The 21,501-nt window shown below is 34.0% G+C and overlaps 1 pseudogene; it reads right to left on the bottom strand.

The window, feature by feature from the left end:
- Positions 1 to 13,258: 13,258 nt before the first annotated feature.
- Positions 13,259 to 13,479, bottom strand: LOC145292614 (U2 spliceosomal RNA; annotated as a pseudogene).
- Positions 13,480 to 21,501: the final 8,022 nt, after the last annotated feature.

The raw sequence follows: 21,501 nt of genomic DNA, 5'->3' as shown, positions 1-21,501 counted from the left end.
AAAGTTGACCTTTTCTGTATCTGATATTCAATAAAAACAAAAACTTTGACAAAGTAGTTTTTGTTTAGAACCCGAAGAAGAAACCTCAACTAAATTAAACGTACTAGTTTATATCGCTAGTGTGTCAATCTGCTTTTGCATTGTTCTTATTTTATATCTAGTACGAAATATATCTTATAAAATTTTCGTGAAATTTTTTTATTATTATTATATATTTTTATTTATATTATTTGTATAAGAGAGAAAATAGCTATGATGAACATATTTTCTCACGCTTCATTGGTTAATACATTCATAATTACGTTTTTACGCAAACATATTTATTTATACACTTATTTATTGAACATATTAGAGCAATAGTCTCATACGCTTTTCAATAAACAATTTTCCGGTACATATATGTTATTATATAGGAAATGCGACAATGAAAAGTAATATTGTTAAAGTTAAAATGTGGAAAAGTAAAGGGGCTAGTTTTTAAGACTGGAAAAAAATACAATATATTCCATAAAATATATAATAAATTTATAACTTAAAATATTGCAGCCTTAAGAATTTCAAAAACTTCGATCTAACATTATATAATCAATTCTTCATAAATACTGCAACATTTTAAATTATAACTGTATTATATTTTTCACTACAATATCTTGTCTTTTCTTTTCCCAGTTTTAACAAATAACCCTTTTGCTTTTCCATGTTTAAATCATATTACTTTTCATGTTCGCATTTTTCTATGTAATCCATGATTTTTCCACATTTGCTTTGAAATAAAAATTTTCTCTCTTCGTTTCACTTGTTACCTGTAAATTATTAGTGACAATACAGCGGAGCGACACATCAATACAGCGATAAATTATTATCGATAATGTTTTTATATCCTGTTACCTCATCATCTCCGCTGTTTCCAGCCGATTTGGCTAGCGTTACAGATTTGGTCGCTATGGTAATCAACAGCTAATTAAAAACCGTCTCTCTGTTCCTTCCGAATTCTGAGAATTTTTTAACACTGTAATTTCATTATAACGTTTGTTTTACGTAAATTCAATTTTAGTTTCCAAATATAGCTGGGAATCTAGCCTATAAACTGTAAAAATTGTTTTAAATTTGGTCGCTAAATGAATGAGCAGTGAAGCTTTAAAGTAGTTCTAAATGAGTAAAATTAACAATTAACCATATATTCAAACGCGGTAGTGTTTGAATGATAAATAAATCAAATAACATTTTTAAAGTGAATTTCTATCAAGCAAATACATGCATACTAAAAGCAGATTAAAATTTAAAAGAATGCATTAAAAGAATAGGTTTTCAAAACAATTAAGGTTAACGTAACGACCAGATTCTATGTAGGACTGTTTATTCAATTTTGGATCAATATATTTTATAACGAATAAATTTTTTCTTCATGGCCATCAACGTCAGATAAGCCGTAATTACTTGTACATTTAATCTTTGGTGGTTGCATGCTATCGTTAGCGTAAAATGTGATATTGAATTTTTTTTTTTTATTTCTGCATTAAGGGATACCATTAGTATGATTTAACCAGCTCCTGAAAACTACGAAATGTATGTTGGGATGGCATTTGGTATTAATCATTAATTTTTAATAATTAAGGAAATAGTATTCCATTTTCAGTTGCAGTATTTTGAAAAAAAAACATGAAAAACTGAATCACGGACACTAGCCAGATTGCTCTAATGAAATTTCCATAACTGCCATAACTGCCTTTTCCCTCGCGTGAAAACAATAAAAAAGACAAAAATATTCAACAAAAAGGGAGAAAAGGCACCAAGAAATTGAAAGACAGAAAAAGAAGGATCAGAGTTATTCGTGGCACAATTTTCGGTTTTGGACTTCTTCTGGTTTGAGACTTGTATAGCGTTCTGAGCAACGCCTGAATTATTGCTGAGTGTACATACACTAATGGAGCTCGGTGCACGCACGCAAATATTGTTGATAAACCAAGAAATGTCATCAAAAGTCATAACAATTGCAAGAAGTGGACAGAAGTTTTGAAATGAACATTCTTCAACTGACAAGTTTTGAAAACAGTCATGTTAGAAATTTAGCCTTGGATGAATTTAATAAGGGCCAGTAGAATGCGGCATGGAAAAACGAAAATCCTATCTAAAGTTTTTGTAAATAAAAACAAATGCAAGCCAAGGAAGAATTCAGACAGAGACAGTGACGGACACCGAACCGATCGACTTGTCATTTTGTCGTCAACTCCCCCCCCTCACACCATCTCTCTCCCTCACTCTACAGCATATTGTGGAAGTATTATTGCAAGAATAAAATTGTCACTTTTTATACACACAACAGTGTTTGTTATATACATTCGCCGAACATTTTGGCACGCGACTTATAAATAAATAGAGCTACAGCATGATATATATATATATATATATATATATATATATATATATATATATATATATATATATATATATAAGGTTGTGTATAGGATAGTTCATACCCCATTGTTGGAAGCAGAGGGACCGATTTTTTGGAAGTTTCACATGAAGTTACTTGATGTGTCTGGAAGTGTTCTTACGTAGGTTTCCTTATCGGAATGTATTTGGTGAATGTCGAAAACTAATAATCAGAGGAATCCCAGTAAGGAAGGAAATCAGATTTTGACCAGCGTTAATACTCCAACATCACAAGTGCATTTGATAAGTATTCTATCACACAAGCAGAAATTACCAGCCTATAAATCAATGTAGAGCTTTTTAAAGACAGGGGCGGGTTCAAAATGAATGTTTTTAGAGCACAATGGAACCATGATACTTGAATTGAATACGCTGTACTTAATTTCAAGTAATAATGTAAAAAAAAAACGTAGATGTAAAAATAATTCTATAACATGAACAGCTGATCCTTTGCTAAGCTAGAGGCGTGTTCGAAATGAATATTTCTGTTAAAGGCACTAATGGAATATGCTACTTTTTTAAAATTTTATAGATATTTTTTTGAAATCAACAATAGATCCATTACAGTGCAATGTAGACTGCAATATATTGTAGACAAACTCACTGCAATGAGGCCCGTCGAGCTTCCTTCCGGAACTGTGGAGGGGTCCCTAACTCGAGCATGTAGTCGGGCGATTTGATTAAAAAATGTGAGATTTCACTGATTTAAATGACAACAAAATCATAGGAGGGCGGAGCATTTGTTTATTCTCATTCAATCCCGAAGCCTTAGGGTAATTCTGCTAGTGTATATATATATATATATATATATATATATATATATATATATATATATAAGGGATTTAAGGGTAGATTTTCATTGAGAGTAAGTTCTCCTACAGGAATAACAGGGAGAAAAGAGTCAGGAAGACCAGAATGCCATATTATCCCAAACGCAATCGAAATGTCATGCACAATGACTTTATTCAATCCTAAATAATCGGCAAACCGACACATCAATCCTGTAAAAACAATTAATAGATAAGTTGTTAAACGAAAACCACGAAGGTAATACTGAACATCGCTAAAGAGGATTCACCTTTTAAGAAATTAAACAAGCTCTCCGTTCATCAAACTCTGAAAACTATGCTTGTAAGAGTGAGAAGACTAACAGGAAAATATTTAATTGAATCAGACCAATCACCAGCATCTTTAAAGAAGAGGCCACCTTCCACTAATAAGGGAAACAGGACCAAAAAAAGGGGAAACTGGATAATTTTGAGAGGATAGAAGAACGTTCAAAAGCACAATGTTCGAGAAAAACAACAGAAATCAAATTAGAGCCAGAAGTCTTAGACGGGTCAAAACCAGCATAAATTATAGCAATCATGTTTGAGCTAATACTTATGAAATAAAGGCTTTGGAAAAATTTCGAGAAAATACCCGAGAATTATCGAAATGATTAATATATCAATTGGAAAAATCCAAAAGAAAGTCGTTAAACAGAAACTATCTATGCTTTTCAACAGTATATATATATATATATATATATATATATATATATATATATATATATATATATATATATATATATATATATAGTCATCCACATACTGTACTGTTTCGCTGTTTCACAACTCATCAGTGCGACTAGACACGCAACTGCCTCAAGGCAAGATCGCAACCAAACCGCCCAGATGACATTCAAGGCTATTCACCATTACGCTGTATGGCTGCTGCTGTGTGCGTCATGAATAAATGATGTTTTGACATCGTCCAAATACCTTCGCTCGATTTGCTTACACAAAGAGCGTCGCTTAATACGTTAATGGCAATTTATATATCACTTCCCAATATACTGAACCCAAGATAGAAAGAATTATAGTCATCCACATAGAGTACTGTTTCGCTGTTTCACAGCGCAACAGTGTGGATAGACAGGCAACTGCCTCAAGCCAGGATCGAAACCCGATATATATATATATATATATATATATATATATATATATATATATATATATATATATGTAACTATTGATATAAATATACCAATTATATTTGTAAGGAAACATTAGTTTTCATGTAATCACACAGTTGAACATAATTTCTACTTCACCCCTTTCTGTTATATTAACAATGCCTCCACACACTTTCATCTACGCATACATATATGTATACATACACACACACATACACACACATATGCATATATATCTGTGCGCGTGTGTACGAATAGAAATCTATTACTATTAACTGTTGCATGACCTTTAATTTCCTTATTACAAGTTCAATTTATTATTTCATTTTCGTTTCACTTCGTCAACCAAATAAGTGTTCTGAAATTAATTGAGACATTTCACTTATATGACTTCCATCTCAGAAACAGGTCATTTTAATCAGCTCTCGTTCCCTTCTTCTCCAAGTGATTGTATAGCGCGTAGTAAACTTCCAGTAAAAATGTTTGAAAATATCAAAAGTAATTGATAAACAATAATTCATCTGACACCCTGATGATCAAGGATAATTTGGTTAGGGAAGAAAGAAAAAAAGAGAATATCATTTGTATGTTTTAGAGCGTTTAACATCAGGTGCGATACCTGTCCTTATAAGACGATTACCATGTGCGGTAGTACAGTTTTCATAGCTACTGTGGCGTCAGCAGAAGTTTTTCAAACCAGAACGCGTCTCACCAGAACGCGTATATTTGACTCTCTGATTATTTTCTGCGTTAAAATTATCGTCATACGATGTCATCACATAAATACGGGATTATATTGATTCGGGCACCATTTAACGTTAGTTATCTAAATCGTTGACTTAGAATTTTTTACAGGGTGCCCTCGGTCATAATCGAGCCAGAACACTCATACTCCTATTATGTGATTTTCATTCTCCGATGGGAAATTATGCTGTTCGAATCAGCGTGCTTAATGGATAGGTAAACCTCTCATACCGTTAAATATTTATCCGCAATCTGCTAGCAAGATAAGTGGTAAATCTCTACGTAAGGTTCAAAATTCGGTAAAGTGGAATTTTTCAAGTGAAATTTTGATAACTACGTATCCCGAACCCATAGTGATGTAATAAAAACCAGAAATGGTGAACTGACGTGGCAAAGGAGAATATATGACCAATGTCCAACATAATCATCAGGAGAGATAGAAAGAGATAGAGAAAAAGAAGGAGGAACAGAAGAAGAAGAAACAGAAGAAGAAAAAGAAGAAAGAAAGAGAGAGAGAGAACAATTATGATGGAGGATACTCGCATTTTTCCTTATAAAAGAAGTATTCATGTATGTAGTTGCACACACTGAAGATAGAATCAGACTTCGAAGGCATTTGTGGCGTTTCTTTTAATATTAGTAATTATGAAATCTATTATTGAGAAGAGGAAGAAAAAGAAGAAGATGGAAAAGAAGAAGAAGAAGAAGAAAAAGAAAACAACGACGGAGAAAATAAAGCTGTAAACTTTGGCTGTCACTTCGCTACTACAAAAAATAAAACTAATTAATTATACGAAGGCAAAAATGTGGACGCGCCGTTTGTATTGAAGAATACCCTATCTATGAAACAATCTTAGTTATAAGTTAGTATTTTCCTTTACAGTTGTAGTAACCTTATCAATAAAATTGCGAGATATTCAATAATATAAGTAAATAAGAAGTGTTCTCTTAATTTCTTATGTTACTGAATGATATATTCGATGTCATATTTAGATAATGCATAATTGACAGTTTCACTTGACTTTATATTGAATTAAAGTTTTGTCAGTAATAAAAAACATTTATATTGATCTTGTCTCTTAGTTAATCTGATGCAACTTTTCATATGAATTGCGATTTCAAATGTTGTAGAATTTAAAAATGTCTGGACGCAAAGGTGTGCGTTGCTATTGTTGAAATCTTTTCTCGCAGAATAGAAGACGAAAGCTTCCCAGTGTGAACTTGCTTGGGGTCAGTTTCTTTTTACGACTTAAAAACCGACTTTTCCAACTGATTTTTCTTATTCAATAAAGATATAATTCCAATAAAAGTAAAAGATTATACGCACACATAACTATATATCTATATCTCTATGTCTATCTATCTATCTATCTATCTATCTGTATATATATATATATATATTAAAAACAAGAAACAACCACAGAATTCGCGCATAAGCCTGACGAATCCTATAGTGGAAAAAACGCAGAATATTCAGTGCAGCTTAATCGCCATATATATTTTATAAATTACTAACTAGCTCTACCTACGTATTGAGCACTTTTGAAGTAAATACTTAAAGTTTACGCATAAATCTATACTTTCGTATATCAATTTTATGTGAGAAAATGAAGTAGTTATATATATATATATATATATATATATATATATATATATGGGTGTTGATTGCATCCAACTGAGAAGAATAAAATGTTCACAATCATATTTTTTTTAAGTCTGTTTTATTTCAACGAATGCTTAGATCATTTTCTTTTCTTTACCATCTTACGCGTGACGGCTTGAGAATTTTACAAAGTGACGTCAGATTGGTTTTAGGATGATATTTCTCTGATTATCATAATCACTGATTTTCATACTGTCTCTGTTCTTTATTATGAATTTTTGATCATCTCTGAGAAACAACCTACTAAACTAAAGATGCAAAGATTAAGCACAGATTCGTGACGCGTGCTATATTATTATGCTGAAAATAGAAGAACTCTCATAAATTGTACCCTTCCCAAGAAAATATTTTTGAAAGGCTAAAGAACACGAATAGACAGAATAAAGAGGGCACTAAACAGACTTGTACAATTGCAAAGAGTACTGAAATCTTGGGAAGTCTTATTGCCATTCCCATCTCAGTCAAGACTATGATGTTTACCGGCAAGAAATCAATGGTAATCGGCTGGTGCAATGATTTAAATCCATTTGCAAATATTACCGACAGAGGTAGAGAGTATTAGAAATTTGAAGAGATATGTCTTCTGACTACAGGGGATATCAGCGTTTTTAACAGTGAATGATCGCTTATGGTGACATGTATGAAGACTACTATGAGTACAAATAATAATAATAATAATAATAATAATAATAATAATAATAATAATAATAATAACCAGCGGGACCTGTGGAAATTCCACAGCGGACTCTTTCATATGTAATATATTGATGTTGGCATTCTGTGGATGTTCAGCATAAATGGAGACGCCCTTATATTATTGTAGCTCTTTTGTTAAAATTGCAAAACTGTTTATTTACGCTAGCAAGGACGCCCGGTTCATCCTGGTCGTAAAATACGATTAATATGATATTTTAATTTATGTAGATTTCGTATATATTATTATAGAGTAAATTGTCTATCGATTTTTATATTATTATAAAGTTGCGAATTCAAAAATAAAGAAAATATATCAATGTGACTTGGATAAATCAGCTTAAATCGAAACCGAAACCAAAACTTATGAAGAATATATATATATATATATATATATATATATATATATATATATATACACATATATAAACGGTGTCAATCGCTTTATTGCAGATTAGTAAAATATCAATATTTCCCTAAATATACGTCACAAAAAAAATGAAAATTGTACCATCAAATTGTCGCTTTAAGTTATTTCCTCACATTTTATTCGAATTTATGCTATATTCACGAAGTTATGCCATTTTTTTATTATCAAAGAAATGTCACTGTTCATCGCTTTATTGCAGAATACTTACAATGCTAAAACTCAGGTGAATAAAGGTTATAGAAAAGCAAACAATAGTTGCTGGACTCGCAGAATGATTGTCCATCAAAAATTTAGCCAGGGAGCTGGAATGGGATCCAAAACCATGGTTGCATACTTGAACAACACGAACACCAAATCCAGAAAAATAAGGGCATCAGGAGAAACGTTTTAGATCGTGATATTCGGAAAATTCGTAGGGAAGTCAATCGAAACACAAACAGCACCAGTGTTTTCGTTGTTGCAAAAGCTGGAATCGCTCCAAAATTCATGCATGCCGGATACAATGTGTTGAATGAGATTGCAAGGAACATCAAACCTCTTCCATGCCTCTATTGAGCAAACGACATAGGAAAAAACGAATGGCTTGGACACAAAATTACATGAAAATGGATTTCTAACAGGTCCTATTTAGAGATGAGGTCCATGCTAGTCTTGACGGTCCGCATAGATGGACCAAATTTAAACCCCCAACGGAACTCCGACCCGTCACAGAGTTCATCGCCAACAAGGAGGTGGAGGCATCATGGTTTGGCCAGAAATCATTGGAGATAAGTTTGTCGGACCATTCTGAGCGCCAGAAAGTGTAAAGCTTACCAGCAATGCGTACACGGCCTTTTTGGATAATTGTTTGTTTACATGGCTAGATGACCTATCATTGTCAAATCGCCTTCAGATGATTTTTATACATGACAATGTACCAATTCTGCTTAGGGCGACTGCACCCTTCCTTGAATCTATGGAATTCGTTAGCAAAACTGTAATGACCTGGCCACCGTGTTCTTCAGACCATGACCCTTGTAAATATCTCTGGTCAATATTAAAAGGATGTGTTTTTGAGGGAGGAGAGAAATTTATTTAAAAGGATTCCTTTTGGAGGAACATAGTTGATGCTGCTAGAGCCATAACTCCTTTTAAGATTAAGGAATTGACTTGCTCGGGTGACAAAAGGTTGTTTTAAGTTATTTAAAAGATGGTGGATATGCATATTAATAATAAATTCATTCGACTCCCATATCTACGATATGTTTTTTTTTTATTATTCTTTGACAGAAAAATAGAATAAAAAGTAAAGTTCGCTGGAAAAGACATTGCATTTTTGACCTTAAACAACATTTTAAGCGACCTGAAATAAAGTGATGGACGGTGGGAATTCTTCAAAAAAGAATAAAATGTCATAACTTTGTGAATATCACATGAATTTGAACCACAGTTTTGGAAATAACTCGCCTTAAAGGAGTCGTTTGATGATATAATTTTCATTTTGTTGTGACGCATATTAAATGAAATATTGATATGCTACTAATCTGCAATAAAGCGATGACGCAGTATATATATATATATATATATATATATATATAGATAAATAGATAGATAGATACAGAGCGAAATGAAACAAACAAACCGAGTTATGTGCTCATCAACGTTTCCTCTTTATTTCAAGACTTCCTCGAAATAAAGACGACACGCTGACGAACACATAACTCGGTTTGTTCCTTATTATTTCTCTGTTTCGTCGGGATACTTTTTCTATTATTATCATCATATATATATATATATATATATATATATATATGTATCCATATATATGCATATATATATGTATATATATATATCCATGCATATATATGATGAGAATAATTGAAATTATATATATATATATATATATATGTATATATATATATATATATATATAAATTGAGTTCCTTCAGTTATAATTGAATCCGAAACCGAAATTTATGTAGAATTCTTGGTAAAATAATTTATAAAAAATAGATGACTTAAGTCCCATCAGCTAAAATCAAACCCGAAACCAAAACTTATGAAGAATTCTTGGTAAAATTATTTATTAAAAGAGATCAAAGATAAAATTATTTATTACAAGAAATCAAAGGTATTACGAATTAAACGACAGCCACTCGTAAAGGAAAACTATGTAAGTGTGATACAAAAATGACACACATGTAATCATATCAAGGAATAGATACTAAAGAAAACCTTTGACTGTAAAGACTACCCACATTAGCTACAAATGCTAAGCGGTTTTATAGAAACTTCAAAAGCACAAACTGTGACAACATCCAGTATTTGAGAAGGGATACAACATTGTAATGATGGGACAGGGGTTGGAGCCTAGTTGACAAAATGGGACCTATTTGATTGCAGACCCTTTTCTAGACCCTATACAAAAGGAATAGGCTAGTGGTAGATGCACCAGCCCAAATGTGGCAACAATACGCCATGTATGAGCGAATGATGGTCGTGTAGTCACAGGATACACTCAGGCGTGAGCAGTTTTCTAGCGCCATAAAGGGAGCCCACCTTCATCGCAGCCATCTTTGCAATGTCCTCAATATATTTGTTCCAGTTCATATTTCCCTTGAATGTTAAGCCGATATGCTTGAAGAAGGGATTCTCAACTAGAGTGTTATTTGTCAAAGACATCGGTGGTTGGAGAGACTTCTTGTAATTGTTAAAGGAGAGCAGTTTAGTCTTAATAGCATTAAATGTTACCTTCCATTTTCGTATCATTCCAGTACGGTCTGGAGGTAATTTTCTAAGAATTCAATCATTGTCTTGGATTTGTGTACATCAGTTCTTTCCTCAAGCATGTTATAGAGCGTTGTATCATCAGCAAATATACGCATCTCGGACTCAATTGTATCGGCGAGGTCATTGATGAATATCAGAAATAATAGTGGTCCAACGATCGTCGCCTGAGGCACTCTCGCCTTAATGTTATGCTGCTTGGATGAACGCCCATCAATGACAAACTTGATTACCATATTGTCTAAGCAGGATCTAACTATATTTAATATTCGTCCAATTATACTGTATGATTTGATTTTCATTAGCAGCCCTTCATGCCAGACTTTGTCAAACGCCTTGAATATGTCGTGGGCTACAGCTCGGGCTTCACCGCCTTATCGTATGCATGGTAGATGTGTTCAGAGATGACTATTAAAATATCTGCGGTAGAACGACATTGCCTACATCCGTACTGTTTGTCAGAGAGAAGACTAACTTGCATGGTGATGGACTAGTGCTTGATTGATTAGCGTCTCAAAGATTTTAGCGAAGAGGGGAAGGGGACTAATAGGGCGATAATTGAAAGAGTCGGTCCTTTCACTAGAATTCTTGTACGGTGGTACTACAGATGCCATCTTCCAGCTATTAGCTAAGCAGGATTCAGCAGGGCATTAGTTGCAGAGTTTAGAAAGTATGGGGGGGGGGTAACTGCGCTGAGCATTTCTTTATTAGTATAGCAGGAATGAGATCAGGCCCATCCACCTTTGACGTGTCTAAGTTTTTTATAATATCATGGACAGGAGAAGGGGTAATTTTCATCATCAATTGTGACTTCTGTCCGCAAAGGGAACTTTGGGAGGATGGTGTTTGTTGGCTCTAGGATGGAGTTGGAGGCAGATCGCCGAATAACAATGCTGCCTTTTCTGTTGCCGTTCAAGTAATCTTCGTGTTGTTGGATAGTAGAGAAATTACTAATTGCGCTTTATTCACTACACTGTTATAAATTTTCCAGAAATTACGAGTTCCTATCTTCTGCGATTCTATGCGTTCCCTGGTTATTTCAGAATGCCTCCTTGTTGATATTACTCTACTGTCAATGATTTCTAATTTCGCCTATTTGCACTTGACTTATGATGTACGTATGATTTTCTGCGATGACAGCTACACAATCTGTAGTGAAATATGGGGTGAGTGGGGCTTGGTATAATACTTCCGTGTTGGGACATGTGTTTCAATCCCCGCTTTGCACCATTAAGTTGTCTTCTTAGCACACTGTTCAGCCGGAAGGTAGAAGATATTAGTCCATTCTGATATGTTCTTCGATTGCTTCTCAGTCAGCGTTTTTGTAATATCTAGTCATGGTGAGCAATGGCTCCTCACCTTGGGGTTGAGATTTGAGTGCGATGTCTACTAATATAAGTAACTAACGCAGTGAGGAAAAGCGAATCAAATGCACATAAAGGTCTTGCCATCTGTTTCCGGATCTTGCTCTCTGGTTAAAGGGGAGGATGCTTCGAATATAGACTCAGACCATGCATATATCTCTCCGAGTATTTACGGCAGACAGGGAAATAGCTTGTCCTGTTAAAGTAGTTGAAGGGGGCCGAGGAGGGTGGCTTGTTTCACTTAATGCTAAGATATCCGAGGAGTTTACTATGAGGTAAGGCTCTACATCATCTAGATTACTTCTAAGCCTATTGGTTTTGTTCGATGTAAACATGATATTTCTTGACGTTAACATTTCATTTCAGAAGGTTTTGTTTAATTTCAAATTGGGGAGAGAGAGAGCTGGGCAACGTGGGTTAGTTTTGACGCTAAGTATACACCCACAACAGGTCCAGTAGTCGGGTCTTATCCAGGAAATTATGGCCTCGTGCATGCTCACCGGAGATAGAAGGAGAGTCCCTTTTCCATGTGCGACATGGCGCTACAACAATCCTGATATTATACAACTGATGGTGATAGAGCAGCCGCTCTAAGCGCTACCAAAGAGTTAGTACTCCAAAGAGTTAGAGCTTCTGTACCCTCAGACGGAAACAGAAGCCAGACAACCTGTCAATCAGGCACCTCAACTCCCAAGACGACCGGCCCAAACCAGTTGAGTGAGCACATCCAGCATTCAAGCAAACCGAATTTGCTCAGTTTGTGAAAAAGAGAAATAAGTTGGAGATAAGGGAACGGCGTTCAGTGTCCTAATCAGGAAACACGGACAAATACAGATGTAAACCGCCCGTCACAGGTCAGCTGATGTAGCCTCTGACCCTCTTGACTGCAATGGCCGTGATCGTCTTCCGGAAGTACTTTACAGGATTCTCTCGTTTCACAGTCTTCTGTGTTTGCGTCCGCTGAAATTCAATTAGCTTCTCATGCAGACCAAAAGAAAACAAACTCAGAGGTTTCTAGTCTAACAAGGCTGATAGCCATTAGTCGCGTGCTCTCGTGTAATGAATGAATGCGTGAATGTAGGATTGACATGAGATTCTTAAAGATAAACTAAAATGACCGAAAATGGGCTGAAATGACTTAAATAAATAAAAAGTAAATGACTTCGAATGACTTTAATGAACTTACGGATGAATTGAATGACTTTAAGAATGGCTTGACTGCTTCAAAAATAACTGGACTCCTTCAAAAAACTTGAATGATCTGGAGAATGACTTGAATGGCTTTGAGACTGACTGGTTATAAAGTGGGTGATCATTTTACATTAAATTAATACAGAAAAGTCATCCCCCACTTTATATCACAATAAGTACAGCATGTAGTAAAAACAGATGCTACACTTTGATCTTGGCCAAAAGGCCAAGAAAAGCTCAAAAAGCTAAGAACAGCATCTATTAACAACAGACCTTAGATCTTAACCAAAAACCCAAGCACTAAAGTGTTATTGACAGTCTGACAGACCGACCGACGGAGTGCCTTATGGAGTCGCTTGCACGCGACGAATAAAAGTTAATTCACGAAAATTACAGGTGTTTAACATATATAAAATAGTTCAGATCGAGTACACCAGAAACAGTTCGAAATCTTATTCTTCGTTCTCCGCCGTTGTCCGGGCACCCAATTAACGCTTAACAGACAATATCAGCGTAATTGCCCGGCCTTACTCAGTGTTTTAGGGGGTCTTAATCTCCCCAATCGGAAGCGATATTACTCCCCTAGGCGGTCACGCTACAAAGAGTGGTTCCGGTGAGTCCTTGTTATTGTCCCTGTACGCTTGGTTCATAGACAAAGAAATAGTGTGAAAGCTGGCAATAGGCAAAGCCTGTGTACTCCTTAACCAATTAAAGTTTGCAAACCGGATAATTTATTAAAGTCACCAGCTCTAGGAATGTCGTTTCCCATGGCCGAGGAAGCCTGATTTAATATCAGTTTTCTACTCCTAGATGGATTATCTGAGGAGTTCGTCGGATCCATAACTCCGAGATTAACCATGCACTTGGTTTCTACACCATGTATTTCTACACCAGGTATTTCTATATCTCCGTATGGATTATAATATTAATATATAATTATAATATTAATATATACATACGTAAATAACGTTTTGCTTTATTCTAAAACAAAATAAACTTAAAATTAGAGATGGAGTTCCTCTTTAACATAAAGAAGAAGCCGTGTATGATATTGTGTATGGTGATAAAACTAATCTGTTTTAGTAATTAATTTGTTTTTAAATAAGTAAAATATCAAAAATTAATAAATAGCTGCAATGTAAAATATACAAAGCAAAGAATTAAAAAGAAATTAGTTTAGATTTACATATGTTGCATAAAACACGGAATAGATAGATGTAATTATCTTTGTCTATTCAAACGACCCACGAGTGGAGCTTCCTAGCAGACCAATGTCTCCAATGGAATGATTTGCGGTGCCATGATTTCTATCTATTTAAAGTAGAAATAAAAAAGGGAGTGCTTTAAAAGCTATGTGCTTTCTTTTCAACGGTTGACCAGTAGTTTTTTTTTCTTTGTATATAATTTGAAGGATAAGTTTTGGATTTCTTTCCTTATACTATTTCAAAACATGCAGACTCGTTTTCCAAAAAAGAAAAAAAATATAAAGTGCAAAGCAAGCAGTTACAATTTAATCTATAAATCAAGAGAAAGATATCTGGAAACAAAAAATTATAAGCGAGTAGATAACACAGAATACAGAAAAAATAAGATAAAACAAGCAAATGAAATTTATTAATATTTACAATGATAGTTTTAATAGGATAAATAGTGCGTTTTTCTTTGTTTTTTTTCTTGACAGCGACGACCAATTTGCCATGTTACTGCTTAGATAGCCAATGTTCTTTTTTATATCTATCAGATTAATTCAAATTGAAAGTTTAAACCATTTTAATTATGTGCACATACCTCAAATATGAATATTTACGCACACATACATATATACACACTACCCCGTTCAAATGCCCAAACTCATGCATATATACATATGTGTAGACACACATACAATTACATAAAAGTATCAGTTTTGTCCAGAACAGATGGAGTTTTGAAATTTTTAATAATAAGGTCGGAAATATAAATATTGGTAGTCTTCCGGACTGATGGTGTACAGGGATATAGATAAAAAAATACAAACTTGCATGAAAGGATCGTATCTCAAATTGACGGAATTTTAACAGTAGATGTGATTTCCGAATGGAACAACATGGATGAAAAGTGCTCTACCAGGAGGATATACGAGAAGCATTGCAGTTGAGAACTGTGCGCCTATCCACTGCTTTCTATTGATGTGGAACTGTTGGCAGGCATTTTAGCAGATGAGATCAACACACATCTCCAATAGCAAGAGATCTTCTCGGAGATACAAAATCGATATTGACGGGGGAGTTCTGGGGCAAAGGCTCCATTGCTTATTGATAAGACAGTATTTTAGAATTGTAAGAGAAGACTCGCAGATCCATGTATACTATGGATGGATTAATGCAAAGCGTCTGATTTGGATCAACATAGCTAGACTAACAAACGTGCGCAAGTACTTGAAACAGCCGCGAATGTGCATGGTTTCCTGGAAAGAAGTATAAAAAAAAATAGAAAATGTAAGCACCATCAAACGAAAACAAGGAATTTACAGGAAAACAGCTTGTTGCCATTGTTATTAGTTCACAGTTTGGTATCTTTGTTCATATAACGAAAGGAAAATGCATGTTATGAAAACGGAACGGAGTACTCAGTAAACCATTTATTATTGATGAACAACTTAGTTTTCTGCCACAAATGAAGACCAGCTAAATATGCTTTTGAGGAGTGTTCACATGTTTGGTAGTGACATAGGTATGGAATTTTACAAATTATGATGCTCTGATATTAAAAAGAAGAAAAAAGTAAAGAAATATCGCTTTTGAATGGAGAAATGATGAAATAAGTTGGAGAAGAAAGATGAACACATTTATGAATTGTGGGGTTAGTTAAAATAAGCTGATATAACGAAATAATAGAAACTAAATACAAGAGAAGACTACAGTTGGTTCTTAGATTAGGATTGAATGAACAAAAAACATAATAAATAAATTAAGAAAACACATGGTAGCTATATTTCAATATAGAGCCAGTGTTATTTAATAGAAAGAAAAGGAGCTGAAAGATACGGGCAGGAAGACATTTATTTTTAAATCGCAAAGAAGCGAATCTGCAACTAGCTAAGAAGTTAATACAATGGATCAACAAAAAGCGAACGACAAATTGTTTGAGGAAACATGCATGGTCATTTCAGTAGCAATCGAATAGTGGACAAAAACCACATGACGATGGCTGTCAACATGTGACTTGAAAGTTAGGAGTGTTCAAGAACCTTATCAGTTTATATGCGCATGTCCCAAAGAAGTTTTATATTGTCATTTTTCTGGACCACTTCTGGTTTATGCCTTTACCACTTCTCATTGTAGTCTTATACATGGAGTTTGCATATATTCCAGAGTAGAATCTGATCGACCTTGTCATGTCTATTTTTATATTGTGTTTAGCTAGCATAGACATCCTGATATAATATACTCTAATGTTTCCTCCCTTTTAATGCATAATCTGCATACCAGTAGTTCTGCATTTTTTTTTATGTACTTGTTACTTGGCCGCCATGAAATTGCTCTCAGTAGATCATTTAAAATCACTCCTAGCCAAACAATTGCGGCTGCCATTATTTCTAAATTATATATTCTTTAAGAATACATTGTGTAGTATATTTCCAAGTAATTTGCACATTTATCTTGCAATCTCTGACTCCTTTTCACCCTAGATCTTTGTATCTTTTCCATTTTTACTTGAGGAAAATTTCAAAAATATATTTATTTATATTTACTTTCTTTATATTTACCACACATTTAACATTAAATAAGATATGACCACTAATTTAATTACTAAACAATCTGATCGTATAAATTAGTGTATCAAGCCGGCCTTGTATCACATTCCGCTTCTGTAGTAGGAGGGATAAAGATCAGCTGAAAAACAGATGCATACATGTTGTTGGATTGGAACTTATTAGTGTCAAAAATAAAACCGTTCATGAGAATGTTTGAAAAATAATGCTTTGAATGATCACTGAGGGTACTAAAATTTGGGAGGGGATAGCTAAGTTTTACTCAAATTCCAGAGAAAAAAAAACCGCCATTATCAGCGAGAAATCAATGTTAGATGGCTGCTGCAAGAATGCAAAGTAATTTGCAAACTTATCGAAAGGTGGCAAAAGGTCTGGAATCTAAAAAGCTTGTCATTAAGACTCCAAGGAGCATTATCTGTTTTTAATAATGTCTGAAAATTAGAAGCCAGGGACCACGCCATAGAAATGGACCTTGTCGCAAGACCATGTCTTTCTATAGTTTTTTATATCAAGATGTTTTGAACCGTTAGATCTAATGAAGATGTGGTACGCTGCATATATACGTCTTTTGCGCGTACTGATAACAGAACTAGACGCTAAAGAGCAACACAAATTCATAATTCTATTATATATCAGTGCTTTTTATTGTTTCAACTTCCCTATCTCCATCACTAAACAGCCAATTATTTCTGCCAAAGTCAGTATTTAATAGAAACCGCATTGGAGATGTCGTATCTCTTTATTTTTGTAGTGCAGTAACATTTTCCCATTATTGTCTGATGGATAATTAGATATCGCTGCTTATTTTATTCCTATATTTCTTTGTCGAATTCAATTATTCCGGCCGACGCTTGCTTTCTGCAAAGAATCTAAATAATGAATCTGATTGTTGTCCTCTGTTCGAGCAAGTTTCCTTAAATCGTGAATAACGCGACCAACCTCCGTCGTTCCTTGTCTGCTCGCCACAAACAAAACAATTCCGTATAGTAAGCAGTAGGAGCGAAAACAGGTCAAATTTAGTAAAAGGAATAAATTGCAAAATGATTCATTTACGACCGCGTTGCCGTCTCTCTATTATTGTAACGAAGGTTTCATTAATTTTTATCTATCGACATTGTGATAACTACTTTCTATATAAACACTTATTTCGCCATTTTACTTCCCTCTATAAAAACACAGGAGGAATTTTAACCACCTCCTAAACAAGGACTTTTAAATCCCTTGTAATAAAAATAGGCATTCCGCAATTCTCCTTTATCCCATCCTCATAAAAATGAATTTTTCCCCTCCGACCACAAGGACCTTATTTACACTTGTAAGCTTACCAACATTATGAACAACGTCCTCATACAATTTTACAGAGACCAAACATGAAGCATTATCTTAAATCCTAACTCTTATTTCAACAAAATGTAATATCGCCATTGTTTCTATTTTTAACAAGACCCAAAACAACCATATCAATCAATACAATAAAACTCACACTCTGAAAAATATAATCACAGCATATAACAATTGAAAATCTCTTTTTCTTCTTTCTGGTTGTCGTTCCAGTTTTTAAAGAACAGATAAAGATAAAGTCCTTGTGAAATAATATGCAGAAAGAAAATTAAGTAGTCTTCATAGAAGCATATATATAAAAATAAGTAAATCTTTTTTTTACAATTCAAGCACAAAAATATTTTCAATCAAGACGGGACCCTTGTTTTTTTTTAATCTCATTGATTTATTTTTAGAGCCATGCGATTTCTATCTTCCCCTTCGTACAAACCATTAATGTGCCTCTCTTAGAAATTTTACTTTTCTCCCACATATATCATTTACACAAACATTATTGGCTACACATCTGAACACATAGTTCTATTTCAAACTATTGAGCTGAGTCGCGTCTTGAAGCAAAATTTAATTTGTGTCTGAAACTAATTTAAACTTTTTAATATTTTTATTCAAGAGTGTTTATTTGAACAAATCATAATAAAGAAAAGGAAAGATAAAACAAATCAGGCAATATATAGAAAAAGAATTTAATGGTAAGGGGAAGTGGGCACAAAGATATTATTAGTGAAAAGACACGGTCAGCTAAATTAGTAAGTAATACCTTAACGGATAACAAGAATGGAAGGTAGTAAATGTCTAAAATTGAGAGTAACCTCTTGAAACTACAAACCATAAGCATCTCGAAAGGCATAATAGAAGAGATTACAAGATGATATTAAATACAAAATGTTGGCCTCCCAGATTTTAAACACGCGATCTCACCTTACCCTTTAACCCCTTTCTTTATCAAGTTGGTATTTTTTTTCTTTTTACTAGCAGTTCAGCCGGCTTTACTTGGGCTCTATGTACTGCTGATAACTTTATGTGCTTATGTATATATTAAAAACTGTGCATATGTATCGTAATGCCTTTCTATAGAATAGGCTTCCTTACCTAACATAGAGAAAAATAGAGACATCAGAGGTCATTTTTTTTAAGTTTGACCCGAATTTTGACCCCTTAACATTTATTGTTTTCAAATCAAATCAAATTAAAATGTCTGACCCCTGTTCAAGTAACCTACATTTAAAATTCCAAAAAATTCCAAAAATGTAAAATTGGCGGAGGAATGAGGTAGAGCCTGCAAACGTCAACTCTTCAACTCTAACCTTTTGGCAGTCAAATTTTCGCCCAAACACTGATTTAAAAGCTTGCTGCATGTCTAAATACCCTACATATAAAATTGGAAATGTTAAGACCCAAACTTGGCTTAATAGTTTGCTAGAGATCGCAAAGGTCACATCTTTTGAACTTTGACCTCTTGACAGCTAACTTGTCGGCAATAAACCAATTATAAATCTTGCCCAATGTCTGACTAAACTTTATGTAAACTTTCAAATGTTTAGATCAAAAATTTGCTGAGTAATTTCATAGAGACAGCCAAGGTCAATTTTCTTTAAAACTTTGACACCAATTATGACACCTTAACATGTGTTGTTTTTTGACTCCAATCAAATTATAAAGTAAGATCCATGTCCAAGTAACCTATATCTAAAATTTCAAGTGTTTAGACCCAAAATTGGCGTAGGAGTTTTGTAGAGTTCTACAAGATCAAATCGTTGAACTTTGACTCCTTAACAGCAAAATTTCTGGCCGAAACCCGATTAAAAAGATTTTCCCAAACCCCAATACCAGTATGTCAAATTTCGAGTCTGTAGACCGAAAATTGACAGAGTTATTTGTAGGGAAATGTACACAGACAGACAGACTCAAAGATACTTTAACTTTTATAGCTATATAGATGATTTGTTAAGAAACGTTGCATAAAATGAGGACTACATATCATTAAATTTCATTCCTGAAGATTCTGCTATCTACTCGAGTTGCAGCAGATAACATGTATGCAGATATGTAGCTAATAATAAATATATTATGTTGGTGCAAAATAATGTTGTTTTTTCGTTCAACCCCTTTATAAAAAACGATGTTATTTTTGCACCAACCTAACAGTATATAGATAAATATATACATATACTTATTTCATGTATATATTTTCAGTATTTACTGCAAAAGTGTTCAATACGCGCGAAAAGATAGGGAATAAGTAATGGATATTTTTATAACTTAAAATATCTATATATCTAACAAATTGAAAATGTGTGTGACGACACCTCTCCATGTATATACTAGAAAAATCAGAATTAAAATTTGGTATATACCGTATTAAAATATATGAGTAACATTTTAATAAGTTTTCATCCACGAAAAAAGCTGATAAGGCGTAAAAATTGATAAATTGGTACCTGGGCATCATCAGATATTTATCTGTTTGCCAACTGCTTCCCGGGGGTTTAAAACTATTTTTAAAGATCGCGTCAAGCTCGTCTAATATTTACCGTACTTGATTCACTATATTTAGGTTTTGGGTTCGATCTCAGCTGGAGTTTTTTCGTTACTTACAAGAAGTCAACTGCTTATAATTAAATAATACTCGCACAGATATATCTCATTTTCTTTCCGTTTTTGAAATAATCTAACGTTATGTTTAATACCGGGCAAAGCCGGTGCATTTTCTAATATATATATATATATATATATATATATATATATATATATATATATATATATATATATATATATATATGATGTATGATGATTGCAACATCTTGTCAGACTAGTGTCACTCCCTCAGACACTTTAAGTCCATGAGCCCAAAAATGACTTCCATCGCCTCCGGACCATTTTAATAGACAAATGCCTGAGGGAGTATCTATACAAAGATGACGTTACAGAGTCTGAGCTTTGTACGACAGCTAAGTCTCTCTCTCGGTTCAAAATGTTGAGATCAAGCAACAAGCAAGAACAAGATAGCCAGCAACAAGTAAAACTGCATACCAGCTTAATGCAGGTACTGGTCTCCCGCTTTATGGTTTTTTAAATCAGAGATTTGATTCTCCTAGAAAGGTTTGCCTACACCACAGCTTACAGGAACACTCTCCACCCCAACGCACACATACACAAAAACACACA

The sequence above is a fragment of the Euprymna scolopes genome, chromosome 13, assembly GCF_053919585.1.
Source record: "Euprymna scolopes isolate OS-2025 chromosome 13, ASM5391958v1, whole genome shotgun sequence".
NCBI lineage: Eukaryota > Metazoa > Mollusca > Cephalopoda > Sepiida > Sepiolidae > Euprymna > Euprymna scolopes.
Note: the sequence above shows the minus strand (reverse complement) of the source record. Positions and strands in the feature narration are given on the sequence as shown.